This window comes from Schistocerca serialis, chromosome 6 (assembly GCF_023864345.2).
Source record: "Schistocerca serialis cubense isolate TAMUIC-IGC-003099 chromosome 6, iqSchSeri2.2, whole genome shotgun sequence".
In the NCBI taxonomy this organism is placed as follows: domain Eukaryota; kingdom Metazoa; phylum Arthropoda; class Insecta; order Orthoptera; family Acrididae; genus Schistocerca; species Schistocerca serialis.
Genome location: NC_064643.1, coordinates 201,721,167 through 201,737,212, shown reverse-complemented (window position 1 = coordinate 201,737,212; position 16,046 = coordinate 201,721,167). Strand labels below are relative to the sequence as shown.

The following is a 16,046-nucleotide window of genomic DNA, read 5'->3' as shown; positions in this document are numbered from 1 at the left end:
TCAATTTCCAACTTTATCTAACTGAACTAGACTCTGTGCGTGAGCATGTGTATTACTACCTCGCTGCTTGTGTGAGTGAGTTAGATTTTTCTGGGCGTCGCTGTTTCTTAACTTAATTACATTCAGTTCTGTTTATCCATTGTCTGCAATGTCGCTTTTAATTGGGATGAGCCCCCGCATGAAGTGAACCAATCGAAAGCTAAATTATTCTTAGGCAGCGAGCCTAATTGGTTAATCATCTTTGATAACAAAGCGGTAGTAGCCATATATAGCATCTAACGGTTGCCAGGTACCACACTTTGAGCATAGTACCATTTGACTTATGGGTCCAGACAGCGGTTGAAATTCTCGGTCATTCCCATGGCAACAAGCTGTAGTGGAACCTGAACATTATACACCACTGAAAAGTGATCTGACTAACGCTTTACTGCCCTCTGTTGCGAACCCACTTTGATTATGCCTAGCTATGCTTAGACTCGACGTTGATTCAGCATTACGTCGCTCTAAAATGGGTCAATACAAAGCACTCACAGTTTTTCTTGACGCCATGGTGCAAACGCAAACGAACGCCTCTCTGGTGGAGATGAAGGGAATATCACAGTGTATGGTAAGATTTTATTCACTACGTTTTTTTGGTAAAATATATCATCTCACTCATGTAATTTCGGACAGTATAGTATCTTAATGTTAGAAAAGCGTTTGAAACTCACATGTACCTACAAATCTTTTACTCACATCCCTGATCTATCGGAGATTTTTCTCGTTAGTTTTGAATTAAATTTACATCGGTGTAATTTGGCGATGAAATTGAATTCTTAATTCCTGAACTTTCAAAAATAAATTCTCAAGGCAAACTTGAGGATACTTCATGAATAATCAAGCTAATGGAATAAAAAAAATTGCGAGCGTCAGGTGCGTATATTTATTTATTGCGCTCCGTTGGTGAAATACTTCTTGTACATGCGAACCCAATGTTGAAATTTGTTTTAACCGGTTCCCATTTATTTAGAGTTATATAGAACGCTTTCAGTAATACAACACATTACATTCGTCGTAACTCTAATTACGATTACGGATATTTTATAAAAAATTGTATTTTCATTAATCTGTCAATACCTTTTAAAATTCTTACATGACATTATCCAATTACCACATTAATTGTTCCACTTATCATCGTCACTCATGCTCCAACAACATTCTGGAGCACCATTATCTTGAAGGACTTTGAAAAATAATGCCAATACGAATTCACTTGTTACGACATCGACAGAACTCTATTTTTATTCTTACCGCAAAAAGTAAACAGCGTGTCTGGAATGTAGTGATTTGTTGCTCCTAGGTCTTCGACTTCTAAAACGACACTCATCTTGTTTTCTGATATACAATCAAACGGGATGTATCACTTAAAAAATTTCAGATATGGTAAATCGATAGCGCGTCATACTGGGCGATACAGGCTAGATCAGCATTCCACAGTGGGGCATTTCTTGTTCTTATTATCCGTTAACAGACCATTCTGTCTACATCAACGTCTTTTGGCAGCTGCTCCATTTCTACATTCTCTTCCGTCCTTTGCCACCTGTCTCTAAAGGCTTACCATGAACTAAATATTTTCTAAAACTGGTTATTTTTAATGTCTCCCATACAAACTGTAGTTTACATTGGCCTTTCCAAGCCCTGTTACCTCGAGTGATTTACAAATCATTCCATTAGGTGGATCCTTTCCTTTAAACAGATTTTATTCATACACCTTTCCTCACCGACTTTGGTGAGTACTTCTATATTGGCAATGGTTTCCTTGCAGTTTTAAAATTTTCTAGTACTAGTTCGCGAATGCTGCGCCTCTAGTACCTTCTCAGCCTTGTTTTTGAGTTCCACTCAGTTATTTGCGCGTAACCCTTAATGTCAGAAATTTCTTCCCGTATCGCTATTTGTGTTTGTCATCGAAACATTTATTAACGTGAGAGAAAACTTCACTGTTCCAACTATTCAGCTTACCTTGCCTTGCTTGCGGCAGTGCACTTGTAGAGAAGCCTGCTTTTATCTCTTTTTCTGCGATATCTCTCCCAACTTCATGTTTAAGTTATAGTTAATCTCTTTTGTCCAACGACGCCAAAGGCTACCTCCAAAGGTTACCTGTAAGATACTAGCTGGCAGATAAATTATTCTTGGTGCTGAATAGGGTAGACGTTTATTTGTATAATATCTTTTCTTCCACGCAGAGGATATCTTTCATAGCATTTTGAGGCACGAGTCCTCACATGGAAAAGGAATACTTACTCAGTTCACATCAACATTCGTTGTCAGTGGTTACGACTGTACTACACCGAATCTGATGAATCTCATATTGCGTATATTTCAACACCATGTTATGTTGCTCCATTTATTTTATCACCCAGTGAAGCTGATCAAAACTCCTTGTGCATTTTAAAAAGCTAAACCCCTGGAAATGCTACTAGGTGCAGCGCTTGCAGTACATAGACTTATAACACTATTCAATTATCAGTTGAGTGCGCTGAGAAATTTATCACATTCCGTATAGACAATGACGGACTGAGTATGGAAAGGTGTGTCTGTTGCCGGGCCAGTTTGTTGAGATGGAATTAATACTCAGAAGATTCAGTTTTCATTCCCCAGTTAGCGCTTGGGTATTTTTCTAATTTGTCACCTCCGAAAACGAATGAAATATTGTATGTTAACCTTTTGAATTCTTTATTACTGGCTAGGTGAAATCGTTCAAAAATCGCAGTAGGGAAACTGTGTACGATATTCAATTGAATCGTACGTACTTACACGAAAATCCATTGCGTACGGGAAATTTTGCTTCATGAGCAATTACGTAGTGTTGATATAATGACAGATTTGCAGTCTCCACACGAGAGTTGATAAATCAGGCACACCAGACAAACAATCTGAAATACTTGTTTAAAATTTAACAGGGGATATAAACTGAGAAATGTAACAACAGAAGAGCAGTTGCTGTTACCTGTTTCATTAGCATTTATTTTCGATATTCTAGTAGTAAAACCAAATTCGTTCTCCAGTTAGTCTTCAGGATCTCATAAATGTGCTTAAAGAACAATACAGTAAATTTGAAATTTCTTCGAGGTCTAACCGTGGTGATAAGCTGAAACCCAGCCTCACACATACACCTGAACTTTCTTGACTTCCGACTGTTATTACTCCTGTAGACTGTACAGAGCTGTTAAAGCAGGTACGTAACAAACAGTCAGTCCAGATCGCAAATGTTTCTCACTTTTACGACACGGTAACCGGCTTCAGTAGTACATAGACCATCATCAGATCAGTAATATCTCGGAAATTAATAAAGTAGGCCGGGAATAATACAACTACTTATCTTAATTCTTTTGTAGCTAACGTTTTAACGTTACACATACACTATATGGCGATTTTATAATCATTGTATACGCTGTTTTGTGTGTCTTAACATTACTGATTCTGCATCTGATCACTCGCCGATCGATGAGCGCAGCTCTGTCTCTTTATAGCCCGTTGGCGTCCCTACGCTAGCAGCTGCCGACAGTCGCTTCTTACCCCCACGCGTCACCAATAGGCGTATACACGAAGTATTTTCACATTTTTTTTAGCGTTGTTTACCTAATGTCATTTAAGCTGAATATCTGTTTTATTCCTGGCTACTTCTACATCAACATAGATACTCTGCAGATCACATTTAAGTGCCTGTCAGAGAGTTCATCGAACCAGCTTCACAATTGTCTATTATTCCAATCTCGTATAGCTCGCGGAAAAAACGAATACCTATATCTTTCCGCGCGAGCTCTCATTTCCCTTATTTTATTATGATGATCGTTTGCACCTATGTAGGTCGGTGTCAACAAAATATTTTCGCATTCGGAGGAGAAAGATGGTGATTGAAATTTCTTTACGCCGTCAAACCTATCTGGTAAGGATCCCACACCGCGCAGCAGTATTCTAAAAGAGGACGGACGAAGGTATTGTTGGCAGTTTCTTCAGTAGATTTGTTACATTTTCTCAGTGTCTTGCCAATAAAACGCAGTCTTTGGTTAGCTTTCCTCACAACATTTTCTGTGTGTCCTTTCCAATTTAAATTGTTCGTGTTGTAATTCCTAGGTATTTTGTTGATTTTACGGCCTTTGGATTTGACTGATTTATTGTGTAACCGAAGTTTAACGAGTTCCTTTTAGCACTCATGTGGATGACACTTATCGCTATTTAGGGTCAACTGCCAATTTTCGCACTATACAGACATCTTTTCAAAATCGTTTTGCAACCTGTTTTGATCTTACGATGATTTTACTAGTCGATTAACGACAACGTCATCTGCAAACAACCTAAGGCGGCTGCTCAGATTGTCACCCAAATCGTTTGTATAGATAAGGAACAGCAAAGGGCCTATAACACTACCTCAGCGGACGTCATAAATCGCTTCTGTTTTACTCGACGACTTTTCGTCAGTTACTACTGTTGTGTCTAGACAAGACAGCCTAGACACAATGAGAGGAAGCCAAAAGGCACGCGCTAAGCTAAAGCAGGATGGCGTGAGGTCTGAAACAGGATACGTAATGAATGCTATAAAGAAAAGTACGTAGCTTCTGGAATACTTAACTTTAATCCATCCTTTTGGTGCATCTGGAGATTGTGGCGATACAAGTGAGACTCTTTAGATACATGCAATGTTACTAATGGCGCCTTGCTAGGTCGTAGCTATTGACTTAGCTGAAGGCTATTCTAACTATCTGCTCTGCAAATGAGCGAGGCTTCGTCAGTGTGCATCGCTAGCTACGTCGTCCGTACAACTGGGGCGAGTGCTAGTCCGTATCTCGAGACCTGCCTTGTGGTGGCGCTCGGTCTGCGATCACACAGTGGCGACACGCGGGTCCGATATGTACTAATGGACCGCGGCCGATTTAAAACTACCACCAAGCAAGTGTGGTGTCTGGCAGTGACACCACAACTACTAACTGTGACATCCCTGACAGGAAATTACGAATCCAGTCACATAACTGAGACGATATTCCATAATCACGCAATTTCACTAAAAGCCGCTTGTGCTGTACAATGTCAAAAGCCTTCCGGAAATCCAGAAATACGGAATCAATTTGAAATCTCTTGTCAATAGTTCTCAACACTTCCTGCGAGTAAAGAGCTAATTGTGGTGTCACCGCCAGACACCACACTTGCTGGGTGGTAGCCTTTAAATCGGCCGCGGTCCGTTAGTATACGTCGGACCCGCGTGTCGCCACTATCAGTGATTGCAGACCGAGCGCTGCCACACGGCAGGTCTAGAGAGACTTCTTAGCACTCGCCACAGTTGTACAACCGACTTTGCTAGCGATGGTTCACTGACAAAATACGCTCTCATTTGCCGAGACGATAGTTAGCATAGCCTTCAGCTACGTCATTTGCTACGACCTAGCAAGGCGCCATTACCAGTTACTATTGATACTGAATCATGTACAGTCAAGAGCGACGCTCATCATTAATGGATTAAAGTTAAGTATTCCACCAGCTACGTCCGTTTTTCTAAAGTCTAAGTTCCTTGTCCTGTTCCAGACCTCACGCCAGCCTGCGTGAGCTAAAACGCGTGCCTTTCGGCTTCCTCTATTACCCCGGTGTTGGCTCTCCTGCCAACCCAAAACACTAATTGTGTTTTACAAGAACGATATTTTCTAAATCCGTGTTGACTGTGTATCATTATACCGTTTTCTTCGAGATAATTCATAATGTTCGAATACAATATCTGTTCCAAAATACTTCTACATATCGACGTTAATGGTATGGGCCTTTATTAACTTCAGAGACATGACCTGTCTGTTGATGGTCTATATACGAATGAGACTGGTCATCATACCATAAAAATAAAGCAATTTGCGATTTGAATTTTTTTTTTTTTTTTACATGCGATACAAGATCGCTGACGTTCCAATTATGAGGTCAAAAATTATTATTGAAGTAGCCACTTCTCTCAAGATGCATTTCTCATTGTAGGAGAAACACTTTCAAGAATACACCGCAGAGCCAAAGATCCTGGATACCTGCCTAACAGCGTGTAGGGGGCCCGCGGAACACGCAGAAGTGCCACAACACGACGTGGCATTGACTCGACTAATGTCTGAAGTAGTGATGGAGGGAACTGACACCATGAATCCTGCAGGGCAGTCCAAAAACACGTAAGAGTATGAAGGGATGCAGATCTCTTATGAACAGCACGCCACAAGGCATCTCAGATATTCATGTCTGGGGAGTTTGGTGGCCAGCGTAACTGTTTAAATTCAGAAGAGTGTTCCCGGAGCCATTCTGTAGCAATTCTCGACGTGTGGAATGTCGCATTGTCCTGTTGGAATTGCGCAAGTCAGTCGGAAAGCACAATTGACATGAATGGATGCAGGTGATCAGATAGGATTCTTACGTACGTGTCACCTGTCAGAGTAGTTTCTAGACGTATCAGGGATCCCACAGCACTCCAACTGTACACGCTCCACACCAGCTTGAATTGTACCCTGCTGACATGCAGCGTCCATGGATTCATGAGGATGTCTCCATACTCGAACACGTCCGTCCGCTCGATGCAATTTGAAACGAGACTCGTTCGACCGGGCAACATATTTCCAGTCATCAACAGTCCAATGTCGGTGCTGACGGGCCCAGGCGAGGCGTAAAGCTTTGGTCGTGCAGGCTCCGAAAGCCCATATCGATGATGTTTCGTTGAATGGTCCGCACGCTGACACTTGTAGATGGCCCGGCATTCAAATTTGCACCAATTTGCGGAAGGGTAGCACTTCCGTCACGTTGAACGATTCTCTTCAATCGTCGTTGGTCCCGTTCTTGCAGGATCTTTTTCCAGCCGCAGCGATGTCGGAAATTTGATGTTTTACCTGATTCCTGATATTCACGGTACGCTCGTGAAATGGTCGTACGGAAAATCCCCACTTCATCACTACCTCGGAGATGCTGTGTCCAATCGCTCTTGCGACGACTGTAACACCACGCTCCAACTCACTTGAGTCTTAATGACCTGCCATTGTAACAGGATTAACCGATCTAACAACTACGCCAGACACTTGCTGTTTTACATAGGCGTTGCCGACCGCAGCGCCGTACCCTGCCTGTTTACATGCCTCTGTATTTGAATAAGCATGCCTATAGCAGTTTCTTTGGAGCTTCAAATATTAACAGTAAAAGTACTCTTTCGCATGCACCTGCCAATGTTTTGCAGAGGGACAGATCTGGAAGTGGATGCGCGGGCTCGCGAAGGCAACCAGTTTCCTGGAACCAGTAGCCGGCCACGGCGGCCTCTCCCGGCTTCCGCCAGCCACTTCGCTCGCCGCCCGCAGTTGCACGACCCGACCCGCGAGACCTGCTCCCGTTGCCACCCACAGGTTCCGCCGGCCTCTGCAGACTTGCCGGCCAGTCCAGCGGCTACCGGGTCGCCTCTGACCAGAGTCGAAGCGGCCGATCGGCTACGCTCAGTCTGCGACCACGCTCCACGGAGCGAAGGTCGAGGCGTGGGGCCCCCCGTGCGGAAGGCGTCTTCAGACGTGACGACTCTTCCGCGTTGGTTCATTCATCGTTCTTTTGAACATCGAAATTTTTCCTTCAGAGTGACACCGAGTCATTCCTCTCAATTTCTTCTTTTTGTTGGCAATACCGTATTGGTAAGCCACTTACAATTGAGTCTCATTCCAGTTCTCTCTACTTCACAATCAACTAACGAGGAATAATTTTTCTTTCCGAGAACAAGATTAGGCTTTAACATCTCGTCATCGATATGACCACTATCGGCGGAACATCACCAAGTATTGCACAAGGATAGAGAAATGTGCCGTGGGTACACTAGACTACCTTAACCACTGCATCACGTGTTAATTTGGGGATGTGACAATATTTAATTTCGTTCAAACAACGAAGCTGTTTGGTGAACTGTTATTTAATTTATGGGGCCGCCGAGGGAGCGTAAAGGGCATGTCTGAAAACATTGAAAGATAAAATTCTTAATATCCACGCGCTGCCGCACCAGTGTTCTTTGAATGCAGTCGAATTAATTAAGCCAGATATGGATCCAACACTATTGAACATGATACCAATACAGGCCGAGAATGTGGTTTGTGAACAAGCATTTTCGTGGACAAACTGCGACTTCCCCCACAGCCAGGTGTAACTGACTCTTCAGCTTTGTATTATTAAGTCAATTCCCATGTTAGATCCAATTTCTGACGTAGGTTTTTGATGAAAGGGATATAAGGTACGTTGGCGTGTAACTTTATTTTGAAAGGCCCTCTAAACCCGGCTCCGTGTGTAATGGTGCCGTTTAAGGGGTCGAATTGCGAGCTGGATGTGTGGTTGAAAGGTTCTTAATTGGGAATAACTGTGAAAGGACTTCCAGTTCCAGCGTTCGACAGATAACCAAGGGAAGTTTCTAGAAAATCTTGATCGGAACCGCAAAATTTGAACTACTTTGATGGAATTTCTTCTGGTGACGCTCCAGAGCTACTAATTATTTCAAAAAGGGAGCAACGAAGGCCGAAAAGCTAGGAAAAAATCTTTACATTCGGCGTAGTCCATTAACATAATGTTACCAGTGGGCTGCGCGAACTATACAGATACATATACACATATTTAAAATGTGTAATGCTCCACGGTATATGATGACAGTGGTTCGTAGTAGAAAGCCGGTATGACTGTCGTCTAGATGGTATAATGATCTCGAGGCTTGTTGTAGAATAAATAAAATGATAATGCAGTTATTTGGCAGTTTTGTCTTCCTTTTCCAGAAGCTATTTTTAGTTTCAGTACAATACAACAGTTAATACTGCTACGCCCCTTACTGGATATGCCACCTGCCAGCGTATGTGAAAGCTGCGCTTCAAGTTTTGCCCTTGAATCTATATTGTAACGAAATTTTCTGGCTGAGGAACTGTAAAGTACGTTGACATTGAAATTTTTTGTAGGGCTCACTTAAGTAAGAGGCATTCGTTCGTCATCTTGCCGTTAGGAGCCGTTATTTTCTGTCTCGCTATGTCATTTGATGTGGGAAAGTATTCGAAGTACGGTAGGGAAAAAAGACCAGTCCAAGTTATCCTTTGAGGAAGCAAACAAAATACCTGCCAACTCGAAGAATTGTCGAAGAGACAGAGGTGAAGTCCGTTGGCCGGAAGTGAAAGGTCACCCCTTTGAAATTTCGTCTGTAAGATTTGGGCACGGAGCAGTAAGGGACCGGCGGGAAACTAGTGGGCTGAGGCGATGGTCGAAAAATTCCAGCCCGTCTATTGTACGGGTGGTGGCAGGTTCCCGCTAACCCTTCTCGGAAGGTCACGCCAGCCTCCAACTGAAAACACGTTCTTTCCTTTAAACGCGGCTCCGATTTACGTTGGGCGCCAACGGATGGTCAGTCACCAGCAGCGGGCAGGCAGCCGCCTTCCCACGGCAGAACTCGTCCAGTTGGTCATCTGCAGGTAGGGCCCAGTGGTCGCGGCGGGGAAACAGGTTAGTCAGCCAACAGCAGTATCGCACCATCTAGGGCTGCCGTTCCGCTTTGAATAAACTGCCGGCGGCTGATGGATATTAAGTATTAACCCGATCCGGCCCTGCCCAGCCTAGCGCTAGCCCTTTGGCCGCGGAACTGGACTGTCCAGTCTCCGACTCCCGGAGGCCCAGCTGGTCATCGCAACCCCTTCGCGCCGGCAGGTTCTCACGGGCGCCCCCCTCCGCAACCGGACTGTCCAGTCGGGAGCAAAGGCGGATGGCGCGCCCCTTTGATCCCGTGGTCACTCGGATCCCATTCAGAGGCCGGTGGTAGTGTAGCCGCCGCTGCCGCAGTTGTAGCGGAACCGGGTCGTCCTGTTAGAGGCAGGCGGTTTATATTAAAAGCGCGAGCGTGAGGAGGCAAGTGGTCACTCGCTGACCGGTTCGGCCGCGCCCTTTGTCATTGAAATGCGCGCGCGTGTGTGTGCGCCCCTGCCCGCGCGCGCATCTCTGTGGGAAGCGCAACAGGCGACGCGCCGGCACCTGGGCCGCGATGCGACTCGTGGACACAGCTGAATCCTTTCGGACCGCCACCGTATCTGTTGGGCCCTTGTGCCCAATTTCATTCTCTCGAGCTTACCGGGAAGAAGCCGTTACGTCGCGGTCCGGAGATGACCGTTGAAAACCGCGATGTGCTAACGAAAACCTCTAATTGTTGTGAAGAAGAATATACCTGCTCCTTGGCGACGGTTCGTTACTTCTTGTGTGACCTACTACGGTTCGGTGGACGATCACATGTCTTCAGCTAACGGTCCCGTGACTTAAACCTCATTGCGAACACTACCATACACCTTACGTAAAAAAATTTAACGAAAAGCGTGAACATCTTAGGAATTTCAAATCAAATAGATAATTCGGGGCAAGACTAACAAGCGATAACGTTAAGTCATTATTGCCGAAGTAGAATCGAGGTTTAAATTTGTAAGAAATGTTCTGAAAAGAGCGTTACATCTCCAGCCCGATCGTCCTTATTTTCCAGTATTCTTACCCGATGTAGTCTCCATAAATTTCCTTTTTCCAAAACTAACTATATCAAGAAACATCGTTCTATAGACTTAGTAATTCTTCTCTTATCTGCCACTGTTCTTATTGTTATTAACGTCACAATAATTTTCATTATTATTATTATTATAAAGTTATTATATTATTATTATTAATACTATTATCACTATTACTGGCTGCAGCTGTAGTAACACAAGTAATGCCAGTATTAAATTTGTTACTTCACAGTCAGTGCACTTTACAAACACAGACACTCAAATCCTTTTAATATTAGTTGCCATTCTAAATTGTTATTTTCGGTAACTATGATGTAATACATATAGTATATGTGAAACCCTGGTCCAATGTAAGAGAGGGCCTGATGGCTCAAATAAGATCAAGTTAAATAAATAAATGAATAAATAAATAAATAAAATAAGTGTCTTTGTAACGGCGTATCAATTTTATAAATCTCAGTCATTTTTCGTAAAACTGAAAGCAGTCATGTCCGCTTTCATAAAATTATAGATCTGGCACTTGGCTGGTTATATCTTGGCTTCTTTGACTCCTTCATGGTGTGATTGTTGTCTCGAGTTTTTCCAGTGCAAAGAAATATGCAACTTCGTAATAGCTCAATGGTTGATTGTAAGTACAAAATCGTAAAAGTTCATTCATTTTTGCTTCTGTGTTTTTTCAGCATTCAAACAACTGGTTCACAATAATCATTCAACTTCCAGTGGGAACTTGTAACCTGGTGTTGTCTGCTATTAGCATTTGGTAGTGATGAGGAAACCCGTTTATACATGTACCGGTTATTCATCTTTTTAAACTGAAAAATAGTTCACACAAAATGAATGAACGTCATAATATGTTGTCATTCTAAATATCTAAGAACTATTGTATTAGTCGTCCACAATATTATGACATCTGGGACTTAGACTTGTCGGATGAAGTGGTTTGTCTCCTTAATACAAAATGTGGATTCAGTTCAGCAAAGTGTAGAAGCTTGATGCATATCCCATTACCGAGGACAGCTTAACATTTTTGTACTTCTATTTCCCGTAGTGGCAGCAAATCTACACGACATGATCAAAGCAAGGAGGGTATTGCGGCAGATTATAATGAAAGAATAAAACTTTCTACAACAATACAATTTCTTGTATCACATATTACAGTATTATTTATGACTTCATTGGCGACGCAGGTGTATGCAGTGCAGCACTACATACAAGTGAAACGTGTATCCTACGAGAAGAGAAGAAAGTTGCTAGAAATTAATAAAGTGGATAAAGAAAGTGTGAAACAAAGAGGTAATAGAAATAGTGGAGAATAAAAATATCAGTGGGAAACCCTTACGAGGAGAATAGACAGGTTAGCGGCTCAGGTGCTAAGTCATCCATGGTAAGATAACAGTTTGGTAAGATCAGTGAGGAAGAAAATTTAGGACACCAGGCATCCATTAGAAAGTAAACGCCTTATTGAACTCGTGAAATACTGAAAAATAAATGAATCAACTTTTGTTAAGCAGATTTAGGTCTTTGATGTTTACAAATCTACCTGTGGCCTAGTCCTAGATGTTGAAAGGGTAACATCAATTTCTTCATTTCTGCTCCTAATGAAAGTGATACTCAGTAAGCGTTTCTTTCGTGTACAGAATTGAAAACGAAATTTTAATCATCGTGTCATCCAATTCTTTCGTCAAAGTTCATTGGCGTTCAAAATGTCATCGAAGGTTTTTATGGTGCCTTCAGTGCTTTCAAAATAATTACACAAATTATAAGTACGTAAAACACGACTTGAATCTGAATCCATGATGTTTTGCCACAGTAAATATACAAAAGACATTTTTTATGTCGTCATGCATCTGTTTATTTCACCGAAAACACTACACAGCCAATATCGGATTCCGCAGACAGATGTAAGAAAGATCTCAGTGACAGCAAACGTACGCCACACACTCAGTAACACACAGTGCTGCCGGAAGAAGGCTCAAACAACGCTGCTGCACGTCGCCAGCTTGGCCCAGAGAACGCCCTTCACCAGGTAAGCATTTTCGAAATATTACAAATCACTTGCTGACTCGTGAAGCACATTGCAGAATGTGGAGACCCATCAGCATGTACTCAAACAGAGAAATTTCTGCTTAATGTCAAACACTGGTGGATGTTTGTAACATCAAAATGTACGTTATGAACATCATTGCAAAAGAATGTTTATCTTGATAACGGGGAAAAAGTGTCTTAGCGTAATATTAGAGATAAAAATACTAATAGTCTAGTAACGACTTTGGAACCAGAGAAAGTATTTTAGAAAAGCAATTAATCACTCCAGAGACCATCAGTAGCACTGATTAACACCACTGTATCTGGAATAAACATCCGGAACTTTCGCAAGGCCTCACAGTGAAATAAATGACAGGAGGGTAATACAGTGTCCGGTCATATTAATGTGCCTACCTGTCAAAAGCCTGAATAACCACGTTTTGCATCGCGTGCAGCTGCAAAACGTGCAGGAAGAGTGTCAGTGAGGTTCTGGAAGGCACCGAGAGTGATGTAAAGCCACACCGATTCCAGTACCGCTGCCATATGTGCTAGATTTCTCAGTTGAGGATCCTTAGTGCGAAAAGTCCGATCGAAATGATGCCACAGCCTCTCCCATGGTTTTAAATCTGGGGACTTTGGGGACCAGGGGAGTAGGGTAAATTCATTCTTGTACTCTTCGAACCACACACGTACACTGAGCGCTGTGCTGGTATTTTGCTTTGAAGTGGTCGTAAAAGCCATCGTGCTGGGAAAAACGAATTGCATGCAGGTTAGACATGGTCCCCAAGGTTAGATAAACATTTGTGTTCATCCATCGTGCCTTCCAGAATGACGAAATCACACAGGGACTGCCCTCCGGCCGGGACCCTTCGGCCAGTTGTTGCAGGGTGTTTTCTTTCAGCCGGTTCACTCCCTACACGCCAACAGCCACCCTTGTGATGGAGCATAAAACGTGATTTATCCGAAAAAACGCCTGTGGCAACAGACTGGACGTCCCGTTGCAGTATTGTCGTAAAGATTCCATTATTATGAACCGCAGTCAACATGGGTGCATGAAACAGGAGCCTGCTGCGGAGGCCCATACGCAGCAAGGTTTGCTGAACTGTCGTTGAGGAGACACTATGGGTTGTCCCGTGGTTCACCTGGGTAGTCAGTTGCTAAACAGATGCACGTCTATTCGCCCATACATAGCTTGATCACCCTGTCGTCTATATAGCCCATGGTGCAGCACAGCTACCTCGGCACTGGTTTTGGATAGCACGATTTTGACATGCACGGTATACTGTTATCAAGGCGGCACGCGAGAAGTTTACAAACTCAGCTGTTTCGGAAAAGTTTACGCTCTTAGTCCAAAAGTCAGTGATCATGTCCTTCTGAACGTCTGATAAATCGCCCCGTTTCCGCATTACGACAAGGGCTGCTGCACTGTTTTCTGCGTCCCCCCCTCCCCCCCCCCCCCCCCCCCCACCCACGACTAACTTTATTTTATATGCCCTCCACTGTTAGTGCGCCACCTGCCATGTGTAAATGGTTATTGCGCGTTGACTTTGAGCATAAGTGGCTGTCACATTAATGTATCTCGACAGTGTATGTTGAATTAGAGAATAAGTACATCGGGAATTATATATATGAACAAGGTATCTGTTCTTTCGCCGCGACAAAACAAGAAAAATAGATCATCAGGAAACTCTTCTTTCGTATACCCGAGATTTACGTAGAGGGTCACGAAAAAGGGAATAAAATTTACTGCGTTATCTCAAAGAACGTAGTTCATAGTTTGTCTTCGCGAAACACAAGAACAGAATCAAAATTTCTGCCTTTTCCACTCTGTATTTATCTTCCGTGATTCACAGAAGTAATTCAAGTATACGAGTATGTTTAGCATGATGAAAGAGAGAGTTTTTAATAGCTTTTGGACGTCAATAATGACGAGCCAGTAATGCACCAGTTCGATATCGTCAATCAAAAGTAAAACAAAAATGAATAAGACGAAACAAGTCTCGTAGTCATCCGCCTGTACATCTAGACAAGGTGAATTTATTGCCAGAAGTACCTGATGTTCTTTTATTACTTGAATTACTTGAAAAGACAGCATCCAGCCACTTTTTAGAAAGCTTTATTTGTGCCAAGACACGTTCCAGGCTTTCGCGAATCTTCATTTGGTGCAATGAATTCGTATCTTCGTTAATACGTCTCTATCAGCTGCATTTTGGAGTCTGAAGATGCCTTTCCTTCTGTGACTTACAGCTACTTTTTCCGCCATTATAGACATAGCACAAACGCTTTTTGTTTCGCTGACACGCAGCGCAGAATTGCCATGTGGCTGACTTACGTGTTTCTTTATGATATTCATCGTAGTTGTGACGAACTGCTAGGGAGCTACAAGTTGCTCTGAAAGTTGCTAGTACATCATAAACTTCTTCCTTGAAATAAAAAAATTAAGTTTTAGGTAGGAAAACTAGGTATTCAGATTGGCTCCTATACTATGGGCGAAATACGGTACCTACATGCATGCATGTGTGCTGGATGTGAGCCAGGACGACCTTGTGTGTCTGTCGGCGCTTGTGTACGCTCGCGTGCGCTCACTTCCATGTTTATTTGTGTCTAAATGATTTTGAGTCATGAGATGATTGCAGTCATAAAAACGTGCGTAAATTGGAATGTCTGTGAACGATACGGTCCATATGGAAATTCCCAGCACTAGGTGCCGGGACTCCCGGCATTGCTACCATTCTCAGCACGTAGGGTTCCTGTCGTTCGTCCTGGAATATTACTGCGCATTTTAAATAAGTAAGGCGTCCTCACAGACTCCTCTGGCTTCTCTCCTGGCTACGCACTGCTCTTGCTGCCCACTTCGGTTCTTTTCCTTCTTACGTGCTTCGTACTAACTAGCCGCAAATTACGCACATAATGCGATGGCAACGATTATTACCTGCGAAGGAAATTTCCTGCCAGCAAGGATAATTCACCTTCGGTTGACCTTCAAGAGATGTCGATTACATACACGATGCCTCAGTCGGAATATGCTTCATATTCTTGTTGACCTTATCCTTCCTTGTTGTGAAACACATTGCTTAACAGGTGTATTAAGTCTGATTTGATGGAGTATTCTTCCACGAATTTTGAAAAAAAAAATGTGATGACGAGAGGGATATCAATTTAAAAAGTACTAAAGCATTCAACTCATAAGTACAGAAATCATCGAATCCGATGGTCTGTAAGATTGGTATGTGTCTCAAGGGAGAGACAGATCGATTTCCTTTGTAAAGTCATGGTACGTTGGCGTTCCGTCAAATGGTGGATGGTTCACGCAAGAGGACCGGCGACACCATTTCACATCTCGTGGGCCATTTCTAAAAAGTTAATATCTGTCTAACAAGCTCGCCCATCTTACAAAAAGTAGTGTTTGCTAACAGCGCTATGGAATTATCAGTGGTGATGACTGACAAAGCTAATTATCGATATCCTTGACAAATCTGCTAGTATAAACTCAACGTC

General features: G+C 42.9%; 1 long non-coding RNA gene across 1 annotated transcript in view; it reads left to right on the top strand.

Annotated features, from left to right (window-relative positions):
* The window catches only part of LOC126484531 (uncharacterized), a 488,984-nt gene that overhangs the window by 159,641 nt on the left and 313,297 nt on the right, over positions 1–16,046 (top strand). The gene's annotated exons all lie outside the window — the stretch shown is intronic.